Source organism: Colobus angolensis, unplaced genomic scaffold, assembly GCF_000951035.1.
Source record: "Colobus angolensis palliatus isolate OR3802 unplaced genomic scaffold, Cang.pa_1.0 Scaffold266, whole genome shotgun sequence".
NCBI classification, from domain to species: domain Eukaryota; kingdom Metazoa; phylum Chordata; class Mammalia; order Primates; family Cercopithecidae; genus Colobus; species Colobus angolensis.
Genome location: NW_012115888.1, coordinates 1791818 through 1807795, shown reverse-complemented (window position 1 = coordinate 1807795; position 15978 = coordinate 1791818).

The following is a 15978-nucleotide window of genomic DNA, read 5'->3' as shown; positions in this document are numbered from 1 at the left end:
TGGTTTCTTACAAAACTAAATATAGTCTTACCATATGATCCAGTAATCACTCACACACCTTGATATTCACCCAAATGAGTTCAAAACTTACATTCACACCAAAACTGCACACAAATGTTTGTAGCAGCTTTATTCACAATTACCAAAACGTGGAAGTAACCAAGATGTTCTTCAAAAGATGAAGAGATAAACAAACTGTGGTACATTCTTATATTTATTTTTTTGAATATTTTTCAGCTATAACAATAAATGAGCTATCAAGAAACAAAAAGACACGAGGAACTTTAAATGCATATTGATATGTGAACAAAACCTATTGGAAAAGACTACATGCTGTATAATTTCAACCATATGCTATTCTGGAATAGGCAAAGCTAGAGAGACAATAAAAAAGATCACTGGTTGTCAGGAAGCTGGTAGGACAAAGGGAAAGATGAGTAGATGGAACATAGTATAGTAAAACTATTCTCTATTGTGCTATGGTAGACATATGTAATTACACATTTGTTAAAACCCATAGAATGTATAACACAAAGAGTGAACCCTAATATGAACTACAGACATGAGTTAATGATAAGGACTGAATATTGTCTTATAACTTACAACAAATGTGTCATATTAATGCGAAATATTAATAATAGAGGAAACTGTGTTCTGGGGGTGTACAGGAACATGGTGTACTCTGTAGTCAGTTTTTCTGTAAATGTAAAACTGCTGTAAAGGAAATATTATATTAATTTACAAAAGTGAATAACACAGACGAGCTCCTACCATTATATTGACTGTATTACGGTGAAGGGAGGTATACAATGAAAAAAAAAGATGAATACAGGTAGTGATAAGTGCTGTGAAAATTAAATAAAGTATCTGTCTTGATAGATAATGGTTTGATTTTGGCTGGATGCTCCTCAGTATCGTGGTTAAAGAAGGCTTCTCTGGTGTTCTAAAGTTGAACCAAGATTGACTGTTTCTCAGAAAAGGAGCTTACATCCACACCTTTTCCTCAAAACTAAATATCCAACGTGAGTCTGAGCAACTCTGACTTGAAGAGAACATTTTCTAACTGGTTGCACAGTTCTTTTGTTAAACTACTCACTTCCGGTTCCCGAAAGGTGAAGAACAAGCTTTTAAAAATATTAATTGAATTATATCACTTCCCTACTTTAAAACTTTTAACAGCTTTATTTAGATGTATTTGAAATTAAAAGAAAACCCTTGCATATACTTAATGTATGAAAGTTGATAGGTTTGAACATATATATCCACCTGTGAAGCCATCATTCATAATCAAGACAATAAACATATCCATCACCTCTAAATGTTTCCTTGTGTCCCCTACCTGTTTTTTAAACCTTTAATGACTTCTCGTTTCATTTAGAATGCAATATAGTATTCTAACAGTACTTCAAGGTTCTTTGCAATCTGGCCCTTGCTTCCTTCCCAACTTAATCTCAGGCTCAAATTCCTTCTGCTCTACTAAAATGCCATCCTCACTTTCACACCTGGACCCTTTTTCCCTCAAACACATTAAACTCTTCAAGACTTCAGGGCCTTGCCCTTGCCATTCTATCTGTCAAAAGCATCTCTCCAGTGTTCTTTCAAATCGCTGAGTTTATTTGGCATTAGGACAGATTTTTGTAAAATAGCAGTGATAAAGTTTATTCTCTTCCATCTGTAGTCAGATGTCCCCATGGCTCTCTCCTTCTCTTAGTTCAGATCTTTAATAAAAAGTCCCTTTCACTGAGGCTTTCCTTGACCAATCTCTGACATGCTTCTTCCTTACTTTTATCCCCTTCAGTACTTGCGATCATTTTACTTGTTATATTGGAAATTGTTTGTACTCCTAAGCAAAATAGAATTTTCTTACTATATTATAAGGATATAGTATAGTCTTACTATGTTATAAGGATATAATATAGTTTTACTATAAGGATATAATATAGTTTTACTATATGATAAGTATAGTAAGTCTTACTATAAGTTCTTAATATATTTAAGTAAGTATATTATTACTATATTACAGTCCTTACTATATTATAGGGATATAATGTAGTTCTTACTATATCACAAATAAATAATATAGTCTAAAAGTATAGTACGTCTTACTATAAGTTTTTACTACAAGTAAATATATTATTACTATATTGTAGTTCTTTGTAAACTGTAAGCATAAAACACAAATCTTGTTGCTTTTGCTCACTGCTCTATCTAGACACTTCCTAGGCAATGCTTGGCCCATAGTGACATTTGATAAATACCTGATGACTGAGAGAAGAAGAGCATAAGGTAATATTTGTCAAACACTTTTTTTTTGTTAAAGCTATATGTGGTTTTAACGAATGCAAACATCACCTTGTTTTAATTCTCTCTGAGTATATTATATAGTCACAGCATAGTTAGAAGTTCCATTATCTTTTCCTAGATTTGTAAATATTTTCTAAATAGAGAGGTTTTTTTTTCCCTGAAATCTGTGTGGGATTCAATTGGAAATTTGCTGGGCATTGGTCACTCTGTTCACTATTGAATGTAAGTAAAATCTTAGCATTTAATGTAATAAATGACATAAAGAGGCTGAACATACATCTTAATTCCAAAACTAGACTTCTAGAAATAGGTTGTGTTCCTTAAAACTAAATAAAATTTCTATTTAGTTCTGAATATGATGATAGTTAAAAATAATACAGTGATTTAGAATGAAGTCATTCAAGAAAGTTTTGTGAATGTAGAACATTTTCTGCATTGATGATTATGAGGAAGCTATGGTAATTGTGATTAAAACAAAACATTTGTTGCTGCAGTGATCAGCACCTTACTGGTTTATCTTTTGGAGTTCTTTGGCTCAACTTACATGAAACCTACTCTAGTAAATTTAAAGGAAAAGGTAAATACATTGGAAGGCTGGAGGGGAACTGGTAGAATTTTTTAAAATCCTGAAAGCCAGACCTCGGGAAGGATGGGTCCTGAGGAAGCAGCGGGGATTTTCGCAGTAGGAACTGGGCTCCAAGCAACAACTAACTGTGTCACTTTGATGGAGAAGCAGACTGGATCAAGGCTCACCTCTACACCCTGGGGGCAGTGCATCTGATCAGCCCTGCCGGATGATGTCCTGGGATGAGGAAGCAGCTAGTACAACGAAGGAAAACAGAGGAATATACTATCACTGGACGTGGACAGTGTGGCAAGCCAGCCAAAACAAAAGAGTCCACTCTACCCTTTAATTAAATAGGTTGAGGTAGGTACTTAATGGCAAAGAATCACTGAAGAGAGAAATAAAAATATCAATTCATGTAATTGTTATTATACCTAAAAAGCAGCTTTTTTAAAAAGTTGTTTTTGTTTCCATTTGGCTTGGGTTATATTTAGATGTCTGATAATTTTCAGAGATCAGATAGAAATGGCTGTGCGTATCATCACAGCCTGAGATCACGTCTTGCAGCCAACTCAGACACAATTTGCGAATACAATCTTGCAACATTCCTGAGCTTTTCTTTGTTAGGCTAATATTACAAAAATTTCCAAGAGAAAAAAATGGTCTCTACTTGTTTTTTCCTGAGATGTAGGTGTATAAAAGAAGTAAAATACAAAGGCCTGTTTTTGTGAATATATAGGTGAGAACACCATTAAAATTCAAATGAAAATAAGTCTTCGTGATGGTCATGTCAGATCTGGAAAACTTTGACAATTTGAGTGACATTTCCAATGTTAATTTTCACATTCGGAATAAAAGCAGTAATTACCCTACCTGCATGTGTCATATACAAGGTAATACCCTCATGTTTCTGTATTTTTTTGGTGCACGTATGGCCACAGGAAGAGAGTTTTTCTCATAGCAATAAAAAATCAAGTGAAACCGTTTCTGTATTTATGGTGTTTCCTCCCACTGTCTACAGTTTATTTATGTGAATGTCTATGAAATGGTTTCCTTGGTAACTAAAAGGAGCCTGGGTCTGAGGGACTGTATCACAGGATCACAGTTTTAGGCATCCATTGCTTACAAAAACTATTCAATAAAAAAATGTAAAAAGTCAATACCAATTATTTATTGAATTGATGTCTTTCTAGGGTTTTTCCATTTGGACATTTTAGGATCTTGCTCTACGCTAGATTTCCATGTAAACAGTTACAATTCAGGAGAAATTTATATTTATTATACATACTGGTTTAGGCAGTTACACTAGTGAGACCCTACCCCTTTCCAAATCCATTTGCTGTTAATTGCCAAATGCTTTTGCTCTCATCTGAGTAACAACTAGCACTCAAATGTTTAATGACTCAAAATCACAGAAAAAACAAGACTTGATGTGCCTCCATATGTCACACCACCACAGCAGGGGTTAAAATAAGTGCCAGAGGTAATGAAAAAATGACTGGTTTTCATAGAATCATGCATGTTGTAAACAGCAGCTGGTTATCATTGTTTATTATGAAACAGTAGCAAAATGTCTTCGTTGTGATTTCTAGCTTCTCTATGTTGCTGTCTTTCATATTGAAATTTTAGACACCTCTTGCTGAGTTGATTTGTATTCAGCTGTCATTTCTCTTTCACTCAGGCATTCTCTTGACTATCCAAGACTTTTGTCATACTATGTCATCTGAAGTATTTGGTATTAATGAAATTTTACATGCAATGCTTTCACTTCAGAAATAAAGCTCATGCCACACTTGTGAGATTATAAAAACATAGACTCGTACTGAAGCTAACTCAAGATGAACAGTGGTTAGGGGGTGGAAACTGGTAATTTCATAATTATGTTTAACCTCTGTGGTGCCTTAGCAATCATTTTAATAATGACATGATTTTTCCTACTCAATCACATAACACTTCTGTGCTATTCAGGAAACTACCTTGTTATATAGTGGGCAAAAAAACTCTGTCAAGTTTCATATCCTACTGTGTTTTCTGAACAGATTCTCTAAAATATTAGAATGAATTTGACTATTTCTCTTGCCAGAAACACAGGAATGAGAGCTTGTCTGGCGTTTCTATTATATCATCAATTTCTCCGTCCACTCTCATCCCTTTCCACGCCACAGAATCGTTATTGGCACGCCTGTCAAAATTACTAAATCACTCTTTCCTATTCTCTTCCTTTACCACAAAATGCAATGTTTAAATTATAAACACTGCTTCCCTTCTATAGCATGCATTGCTCACATTATCTGCACCACTTTTAGAGATTAATCATCAGAAATTAAAAGATGGAATAAAGCCTCTTTCAAATAAATACTCTTCCTTACTCTGGGTCTCTCACTTTATTTCTAATCTGAGAGGTCGAAATTATGCTTTATGCTGACAAGAATGTTCTCTCACCTTGCAAATACTTCCCCAGACTTGAAATCTTGTTCAAGAAGATAGCTTTTGATTTATTTTCCAAATAATGTCTTTTAGATTAGCGTATATAAAAGAAGATTCCTTTTCCTTGATTCTGAGGATCCAAATGTTGAGGCAGATTTTATCTCTACTTTGAGTTAGCCGAGGCTTATTGGTTACAATTTTTTTCCCACTCTTTTCACTGACATTCCAAATAACTATTTAAAATATGTGTATATTTTGAGATATATTCTGAGATGTCTGAAAATTGTCTGCCTTTAGTTAGATGACGCTCCAGATGATCATTATGTGAATTCACCTAGAATTGTGCTGTATCTTAATTCTGCCAGTGCTCACGTTGGTAATGGGGTTTTCAATTATTACGTAACCAAAAGATGTCCAGGTCAAGGTTTTCTTAGAGTTTCTCTCAGGGAGCATCGTTGAGGCATTGAAGTTTAAGGGACAGAGTTGATGAATATGCCAAAAATAAGTTGAATCATAACTGAGCAATTTGTTTTCTATTGAGGTCAATAAACTGATCATTGCAACAAGATCACTGCATAAATTTCTAGCAACATATGCCAGTTCGTTTGCCTTTTCACCTCTAAGGAGATGGCATCTAAACTGAGACCTGAGGGAAGAGTGAGAATTAGATTTTAGCAGAGATCCTGACTTGAGAAGGAATTGATTGTTGATATGGAGCTGATATAAGGTCAATGCACCAGGAGTGAAATGAGCCAGGCTAATAATTTTACCAGATAGACTGGCATATAATTGTATATAATCTGGCCCCATTTAAGCAGGGCCTGGTAGAACATGAGGCAGCTTGCATTTTATCCTATGAGAACTAATAAGTTAAAAAATGCTTTTTAATATTAGAGCAACAAGATCTGATATACACTGAAAACAGCATTCCGATATTGGGAAGAAAATAGATTAGAAGAGGTGTGAGAATAAAACAATGCACACTAATAATGTTGTTGCTGGGCTGGGAAGAGATGAAATTTTGAGTTGGCAAAGTGACAGTGAATCTAGGGAAATGCAGGGAGATTCAGGAAATATTCAGAAAGATTCAATCAGACTTGCTGATAGATGAAATGTTGGAGTAAGGGAAGGAGAAGAACAAGAAGGCTCCAAGGCTTCTGACTTGAGAATTTCTGGATAGTCACATAGTACAACTCAGGTGGGGAAAATGGGATATTCTCAGGATTTCGTGGGGAAATTAAAACTCTGTTTTGAACATAATAAGATTGAAATATCTATAAGACAGTTTGGTAGAGATGGCAAAAGGGCTGTTGGGCATATTAATCTAAATATTATTGAAATGGCTAGGTCGGGTATTACAATTAGGAGTCAAAAACATAAATGGAACACCAGAACGTATTTCTCTTACCTACCTGTAACTTTGTACCTATTGATCAATCTCTCCCAATCTTCTGTAAGCCGTACTCTCCCCAACCTCTAGTAACCAGCATTCTTCTCTCTACTCCTATGAGGTCAACATTCAACATTTTTAGATTCTACATTGACCTGAAATCATGCAGTACTTGTTCTTCTGTGCCTGGCTTATTTAACTTAACATAATGTCCTCTAGCTTCATCCATGTGGTTGAAAGTGACACAATTTCAGTGTATGGCTAAATGGCATTGCATTGTGTACACATATTACATTTTGAAAATTCATTCATCTGTTGTACAGTTGGGGGCCTATAGCCAACAATAACATATTGCAAACTTCGAAATATCTACAAGGGATAGTTTCTGAATGTTTTCACTACAAAGAAATTATAAGTGTTTAAGGTGATAGATATGCTGATTACACTGATATACAATGTATATATGTATAAAAGTCACACTGTACCCCATAAATATTGACCAAACTTCAGAGAAGGGACACGTGCTATTGTAATTGGGGGCATTGGGACTAGATAAGGTTGTTAACTGAATGTGCCTGTAGGGGATGATGGTGGTAGATGCATCATTTTAAAGGAGAATAGGAAAATGAGAATAGTTTAAAAAGCTAACAAACCATTTCCAAGAAATGTTGAAGCCCTTGTGATGTTTTTCATCAAGGATTTCAAGTGAAACTGCTTAGTCAGTTGTATTTCCTTTAGAAATGTGTAGATGCTTTCATGTAGCAACAAAAAAGGAGGATATTTGGTCTCATCTAGGATTGTTTTTTACTTGGGTATAAAGGAGGAAAAGGGAGGTAAGGGATTTAAGGATTCTTCAGAGGCTCAATTGTAATATTTGAGCATGAAATATAACCTGGGCAAGGAGAAACATGAAGATGGGATGCGGCTATTGACATTTTTTAAAAAGTGGTATGCTCAATGGATTGGGTGTCTTGGTAAAGTGAAAGCATTGCTAATATGTAGATACATATAAATGTGAATCAGAAAGACCAGAGGTGACAGCAGAGGAATGAAATATTCCAAGTTAAGGCATTTTGGGGAGCGTATAAATCTCCATGGTATAAATATGGGAACAGAATTTGAGGCTGAATGAAAGTAAAAGTCATTTGACATCCAGAGGTACAGGACTGAGAAGAGGTACATGATAAAGAGTCACCCAGGAAGTATTAGGAGTCACAAGTTAGTCTTTAATGTAAGGAAAGTGACAAAGATGTTGGTAAATGGAAGGATTAGAGAAGAATAGTATTCTTGAAAGCATATTGGCTCTTTCTAGACTTTTTTTTTTCTTTAGAGGAAGAAGAGGAGGAAAATATTGTTTAGATGAGGTAACTAAGAGCAAGAACACTCCACAAACTTTTTGGCCTCATGGTACAAAGGGACAAGAAAAAAAAAAAAAAAATCCAAGCTTCATAGAGTGATAATCAGGTTTTGGTTAACATATGAAGATGGAAGAACTATCTTAGGGCTTAAAATATAACACCCTTCCTCATATCGTTAGTATCTACATATATTTTCTTATTTAATTCTTATAATCACTCCATAAGGCAGATGCTAAATTGTCTCAATTTTATAAATGAGGAACTCATAGCATGGAAATGTTGAATAATTTTCCCATGGTTACATATCTAGTAAATATTGATGCCAGCATTCAAAATCAGGGTCTCTGACTTCAGACCTAGCTACAATTTCACCTGTTCTAAAAAGTGGAACATTTGCTTTGATCTGGGGGTAACTACGAAATAGGATAACATTAGTAGTGATGTTACAAAAATAGTATAACATTAGTAGAGATGGTTGACGAATGGAGGGACTTGTACTTCAGACAGTAACTAAGATGAAGAGGATTGTGAATGCTGAGAGTTTTTTACCCAGTCAGAGCAGAAATGATATAATCCTTTCTAGCACTAGCTCAAAACTCATTCATGACAAGGATGCTTGTGGAATAAATTAGTTAGTTGCATATATTGGCAACTTAATCATGGAAACACGGGCAAGATTTGTAGATGGCAGTAGACATTTCTAATCCTCACCAATATCTGGTTCATTTTCTTTTCCTGGCCAAAGGAGGAAAACTTCAGTCTCCTTGAAGTTAGGCAGGGCCACAGGACTAATTCTTTCCAGAAAAAGTGAGAAGAAGAGATGTATGTGTCTCTTTCAAGACAAGGCAGTTGAAAGTTCCAAAGCAATTTTCTATGTTTTCTTCTTCCAATGCCATGACAAAAGTGGAGATCTGATGGTCAGATGGCCAAGCAACGAGGTAGAAGTAGGTGAGTCGTGTGGAAGTTGCTGCTGTGGAATGCCGCAGGGAGGACAGCTCTCCTGGAGAGTCACCATCTCTGGCAGAGGAATATGGTGTTAGGCCACTGATACAGACTCACTCCTCCTGAGAAATACAGAGAGGGAGAGAAGTTGGACCAGATAAAGAGAACAATATTGACAAAGAAAAGTTAGAAATGACGAGAAGACCCCATCTAAATATCAGTGGGATTATCAGGGGGGATTTTTTTTTTTTTTTTAGACAGGGTCTTACTCTGTCACCCAGTCTGGAGTACAGTAGTGCAATCTCAGCTCACCGCAGCCTTGACCTCCCAGGCTCAGTCAATCCTCCCCTTCCTCAGCCTCCAGAGTAGCTGGGAACACAGGTGCGTACCTCCATGCCTAGCTATTTTCTTAAATTATCTGTACAGACAGGGTCTCCCATGTTTCCCAGGCTGGTCTCAAACTCCTGGACTCAAACAACCCTCTCTTCTCAGCCTCCCAGAGTGCTAGGATTACAGGTGTGAGCCATGACACCTGGCCAAGAGATTTTCCCAAGTCAGCATTTCTAACAGATTTCTTCTCAGATCATGTGCTATACTAATGTACATTATAAGTCTGCTAACACGGGTGGGTTGTTTTTTATGTGCAGCCTTTTTATTTTTATTTTCTTAATGGACTACCTAATATCTCTAGAAATTACAATTTGGAAAATGCTTTTCTAAATTTTATTTTAGGGTGTTCAATTGGTTGATATGCTATAACCACAGTTCTTAAAAATCTAATCTTAATTCATGTAGATAAATTTACCCAGAAAGAGATGATGAACACTGTGAAGACAATATATTAGAACAGCTCACCTTTATATATATAATTTATCTCAGGAGATCCAACCTACTTGAGGGAGCATTTCAATTAATCCCTCAATCCATGCACATTGGTACGCTGCCTGAGTTGCTAGCTCATGGAAGTAGAGGATGCTAAAAAACTTGCTTCTCAAGTAGTTCCAAGGAAATAACTGCAGTCTAGAGGTATGACCTTTGACTAAGAGATATGTAATCTAGAGGTATGATCTTTAAACTAAGTCGAGTATAAATCATCCAGTACTATGAAACTATTTCTTATTTTCAAGCATGTAATAATTTGTATCTTTTAAATATGTTGACGGATTGCACTGACGTTCACTTACAGAGCCCTAAAGAAATAAAAATACACAAAAGTGCTTATATAGGTAGGCATCTAGTATTTTTTTCTTATGATAAGTTTATATCATATTTAGGAAAAGAGAAACACATGGAACATTAAAGCACATTAGACATGAATTGCCATAAGGACTGTTGGTGCAGATTGAGGACGTGGCCAAGAAAGAGGAATGGGGGTGGGGATTTCTTTCTTCTTTCACTGCAGACCCACCTTGGCTTGGCCATTTACTAAGAGAGGAAAACTTGCTAATATTCTTGGTTAGAGATGGAGAAATGGATTTGGCAGAGATTACTAGTAGAAGTAATCAAAATCTGAGCTCCAAAGTACATAAACTGTATTCTCCTACTTGTATTTTTGGCTGCAAATACCATCTCACATTTTCTGCTCCCATGTCATAAAGATACCTAGGAAATGTCTCTTGTTCTATTTTCTACCTCTTCTGGGTGATGAAAAGAAGTCAGGATTCTCTAAGTAAAGCTGATTCACTCTTTTTCATGTTCTCTCTGTGTGTGTCTCTTTTTCTTTCTCTCCCTTTCGCTCTCTCTTTCTTTCCCTCCGCGTACCTCAGAAAATTCTGAGCAAGGTAGTCTCAATTTAGGGGAAGAGGAGGCCCTGTTTATTCTTGAAGTTAAGGAGTATTCTCTTACAAAGTTTCTTTGAGGCCCTGAAATGAGGTATAATGCAGTATTTTGATCTTTTATATAATTTTTCTTGAGTATAATAAATAAATATCTTAATCTTTCTCTCTCAACTAAAGGAGAAAGAGAAAGAGAGAAGTTTTGGGCAGTGTAGAATTTGGACATTCCTGGAATTGTGAGCACAGTTCTCTCTCTGAGACCCTAACTTCCAGGAGGTGCAAGCAGTGAATAGTTGAGAGTTCACTGATTATTCCAATCAGTTCATGAACATTTTCTCCAAAAAATGTCCACAGTCCGATTTTTAAACATCCATCACATTATATCATGCTCCTGCTTAGAAGTTTCTATTTGTTTCCCTTTAGAATGAAGTCCCAAAGCCCATTCCAGTGCCCACCAGACTCTGTTTGAGCTCATTCCATCCCCACTTCATAGCATCTCTCATGTTTTCCTCTAAGCTTCCAACACACCCAGGCTCACAAATTATTTCCTATATTTCCAGTCCCAAAGACTCACAAATTATTTCCTATCAGTTCATGACTGACTAGAATCCCAGGGAAGCCTTCATGGTGCACAGGAGATGAGAGTTGAGTTTGGGAGTAGTACAGGCAGTTAGGAGATGAAACATATTTTAAGATGCAGAGCCAGAATAAGTCTTTACCAGGAGAGTAAAGGAGGCAGAGAAGCAGAAAAGTACCTGGCACAATATTTGGGGTCCTGTAAAGAACAATATGAACAAATATTGAAAACTATAGCCTGGGGTTGGAATGTGAGCTACACGCAGTGTCCTCACTAGGGAGCTTTGTGTTGAACACTGAGTCGGTGTCCCTTTCCCTACCCTGCACTCCTCTCCATCTCCTGCACAATTTTACTTTCTGTACACCAAAAATATCTTCCAGAAAGCTGCTTACACTCCTCTCCCCACTTTTCCATCTCATATCCGTTCTTCAACACTCAAGTTTCAGCCTCTCCTCGTTGCCCTGCCAAAACTCTTCTTGTAAAGGTCATTTGATCCCAATGGTTCCAATTCCAATGACACGACTTTGTTGTCATATGCTGTGACTGTTCACCCCTCATCTCAACCTTTATTTTTCTTAAAACCTTCTATTCCTCAGGATCCTCTAACACCATAGTTCCTTGCTTTAACTACAGTTCAATGACCTTCTCTCTTCTCAGATTCCTGTGATAGAGCATCTTGCATGACTTGGTTTCTAGGTCTTGGAATCGCTGGGACCAGGTTTAGGATAGCATCCTTTTTATATCTATCCTCTTGCCCAATCTTCTATGTGCTTAAACATTGTAAGTGTTTATCTCATTCCAGACTTTGACACCCCTGATTTTTTATATCCTACTTCTTACATAATATCTCTAGCTTATCTTCTAACATTTAAATCTGTATGTTTCACTGTATTCACCATCTCACCCAGCTCTTTTTAATAATCAGAAATTATCCTTGATTACTCATTTTCTTCGTAACTCCATGCTAAATTAACCATTTATTAGGTGTCTTTTTTTGTGGGGAGGGGTGCAGGGACAGGGTCTCACTCTGTCACCCAGGCTGGAGTGCAGTGGTGTGATCTTGACTGTACTAACCACAACCTCCGCCTCCCGGGTTCAAGCGATTCTCCTGCCTCAGCCTCACAAGTAACTGGGATTACAGGTGTGTGCCACTATCACCTGGCTAATCTCAGTTCCACTAATAACTTCTTTCTCCACTGCCAGAACATTATTGAAAGACAAATTACTTTTTACTCAGACTTCTGAGATAGCCTTCTGTGTGGTCTCCTTAGTTTTATCCTTGTTCTCCTATAATCTAGTTTCCAAAAAATGTCTACAATCCTATTTGTAAACATCCCTTTACAATGAAGTCCAAAGCTCATTCCAGTGCCCACAAGGCTCTGTTTGAGCTCATTCCATCCCCACTTCATAGCGTCTCTCATGTTTTCCTCTAAGCTTCCAACACACCCAGGCTTCCCAAATACTCACAAATTATTTCCTATCTTAGATTTTTTTGCTGATCCCTGAGCCTAAAATTATATAAACTTGTGTTTGGAATTATAGCGTTCTGTTAATTTCCTTATAATTTTCAGAACTTAATTCATGTAAAGCTGAATTCATGTAAAGCTGATTTATTTGTTACATATTTTCCCCATTAAAAGGTAAATTCAGTGAGTACAGGGACCCTGCCTGTCTTGCTTACCACTTTATGCTTAGAATTGAATGAATTGTTTGCTAGATAATCAATCAATATTTTCTGTATGAATGAATATTTGTTATCCAAACAGTGGCTCATATGTGGCTTGTTGGGAATAGCATTTTCAATAAGAATGATTAATTTGTACTTTAAATTTCTAATTCATTTACAGAATTAAGTTTTTTTTAAAAGAAAACCTTTAAATTAAATAAATGTTAAGCCTGTAACTATTATTTACATATATTTTTATTTTTGTTCTCAATGTATTTGGTATTCTACTTTTAAAGTAACATTTTTATTGGTACGTTATTATCTATTTATCGGATCCTCAGTAACACTGTTGTCAACAGCACCCACAAATGGGTACTGAGTTTAAAGAGACGTACCATATTCTGGCTTGAGAATGCAATAAAATAGCCTGTACTAACTGTTGCCATTATGATATTTCCTTAAAGCCTAATGAAAATTATTACCTCTTTTTGAACCTTATGTGCCATCTTAAACATGAATTTGAGCACAAGGCTTATATGTTGAACAAATGAATAAAACAAATCATTGAAAATTTAAGAAAAATAATTCACCAGAAATGCAAATTAAATATAAATGTATATGTCTGTAAATGTAAATATGTGTATATATATATTTACTTTATATCTGTATCTGTATGTACACATGCATATGGGTGAAGACAGAATTTGGAATTTCAAGAACTGGTAAAATAGATGATTTTCAGGTCCTTTTAGGTCTTAAAATAGAGCATTTGATAAGTTGGATCTGTTGTCTCAGAGTAATGAGAATTTAATGGGATCAAGTGGACATTTTTACTTGTTTGATTCAATTGAATCTGTTTTGAAAACACATTGAAATTCAACAAACTCACCCGACTGTATGGATGCCTCCTGTGTGCCAGGCTTGGTGCCAGGTAATGAGGATTCCAAGATGAAGGAAGCATATGCCCTTTCCTGGGGTTCTTCATAATCCTGGGATTGAGATTGCCATGGCAAACTCACACGTATAGTACATGTGCTTTGTATCTATAATATGAAGAACACATAAAATGATGTCCACGTGGAATTATTCTGCCTTTGAGGTGAAGGAATGTTTCAGAGTTTACCTTATGCAACGAACTAAGCAATACTCTAATTCTCATCACTAGAGTGTTTTACTTTTCATTTCATTTAATGAGATGCTGCATTTTATATTTGGATCTATCTACCTTTCTAGCTGTTATTTTTCCATGGATCTCATGCTATGACCATTGGTCCCTTCTTCCTTCAATTCTGTTTAATGCTACCTGTGGCTCAATCTAAATTGCAAACCAGGTGTAATGATGTATTAGAAGCCCCTTTCTCACCAGCAGTGGATAGTGAATCTTGCTATGGTAAAGTCCATATCCAGTGCCCTGGATGACTAAGTAGGAGCCAAGGGTACTTTTGCTTTAATCTCCTTTTAGTTATTTTGGTCAATGTGACAGCACTTCTGCTTGAGTTTCTCTTTCTTCTGCAGTTCCTACCTTGGGACTAGAGAAGCTATGATAAAGCATCCATTTGCTTGAGACCAAATAGACTTTCTAACTATTGCCAGCTCTCTCCTTAATGGCAACCCTATTCCCAGAACTCTCAGCATCTGCCTACGATGGGCCGATTCCAAAACATAACAGCACATCCAACTTACTGAGCATCTCTATTTCTAGAAAGGTTTGTTTAACACTCATACTATATTAGTTCCATTTGAATGTCAAGAATGAATTTATTACACATTATTTATTGAACTCTTTTTGAATATTAAGTTCAAGGTTGCTAAACCATCTTGGATATTAATATAATGATCATGATGAAAACTTCAAACACTCCTAACCTAGACTCTTTCCTTGAATTTTCTCTTTACAACATACCCAAGTGGCTATATATGCATGAATAACAACAAGCATTCCAAAGGAATATTTACAGGTATTAACAGGCAGGAAAAATATCAGAGGATTTTTATATTACTAATTTAAAATGTATTCTAGTATGTCAAGCCATGTTAAATCATCCGTAGGTCCAATAAATTTTTATATGTTTTTTAAAACTGAAGAATAATGCATGACTACAAAAGACAAATTGTAGACTTTATTATAATAAAAATAATGATTTGGTTTTGGAAATCGTATGGATTTCCTTGTGGACATAGGTTGTGAATAAAGTTTTTTCGTCTTTCTTATTTTTGGTTACCACGTCCTACACCTAATGTGTTCTGAGGATGATGATGTTTTGAAATTTACATTAAGATACCTTCTTGTTAATAGGAGTGTAACTAACCAAGGAATGGAAGAAACAGTGGAAAGTAGTGGGAAGGACCCCAGCTTGCTAGCATGAGGTTCTTTTTATGTTTTTCTGCTACCCAACGATTCTTAATGATTTCAGGGTCACACATTCCTTTGAGAAACTGAAGCTATGGATGGTCTCCCTATAAAAATGTAGAAACTCTGTGGCAATTATTAAGCCATTGTCTGTCAGCTTAAAGCCCAACCTTCTCCATTGTGCTTGGCCATTGTGGAGCTGGAACTCAGACCACTGCAATTTTTTTTTTTTTTTTTTTTTTTTTTTTTGCCAACTGACTTCCTGTTTGGCTTTGCCAATAAAAATGAAGAAAGTTATCCCTTTCCATCTGCCTCTCCTGGACTTCCTGTCTGTGAGCCCCTCCCTTAAGTTTCTAAGTTCATGCCATTATTTCTTTTTCTTCTGAGCACTAGGAGTTGCGGTTATTTGCTGTACTTGCTTCTTCCATGATAAAATGCTACTTAGCATTTACCTTTTACATTTTATTTTTAGGTAATGATTCCTCAGATGAATTCCCTCCATTCAAATAGCTGGTGTGGTTTCAGTCAGCTGGACCCTTACTGATCAATATTCTTACATAAATAAAACGTTCTTTTTTTTTTTTTTTTTTTTTTTTTTTTTTTAGACAGGGTCTTACTCTGTCA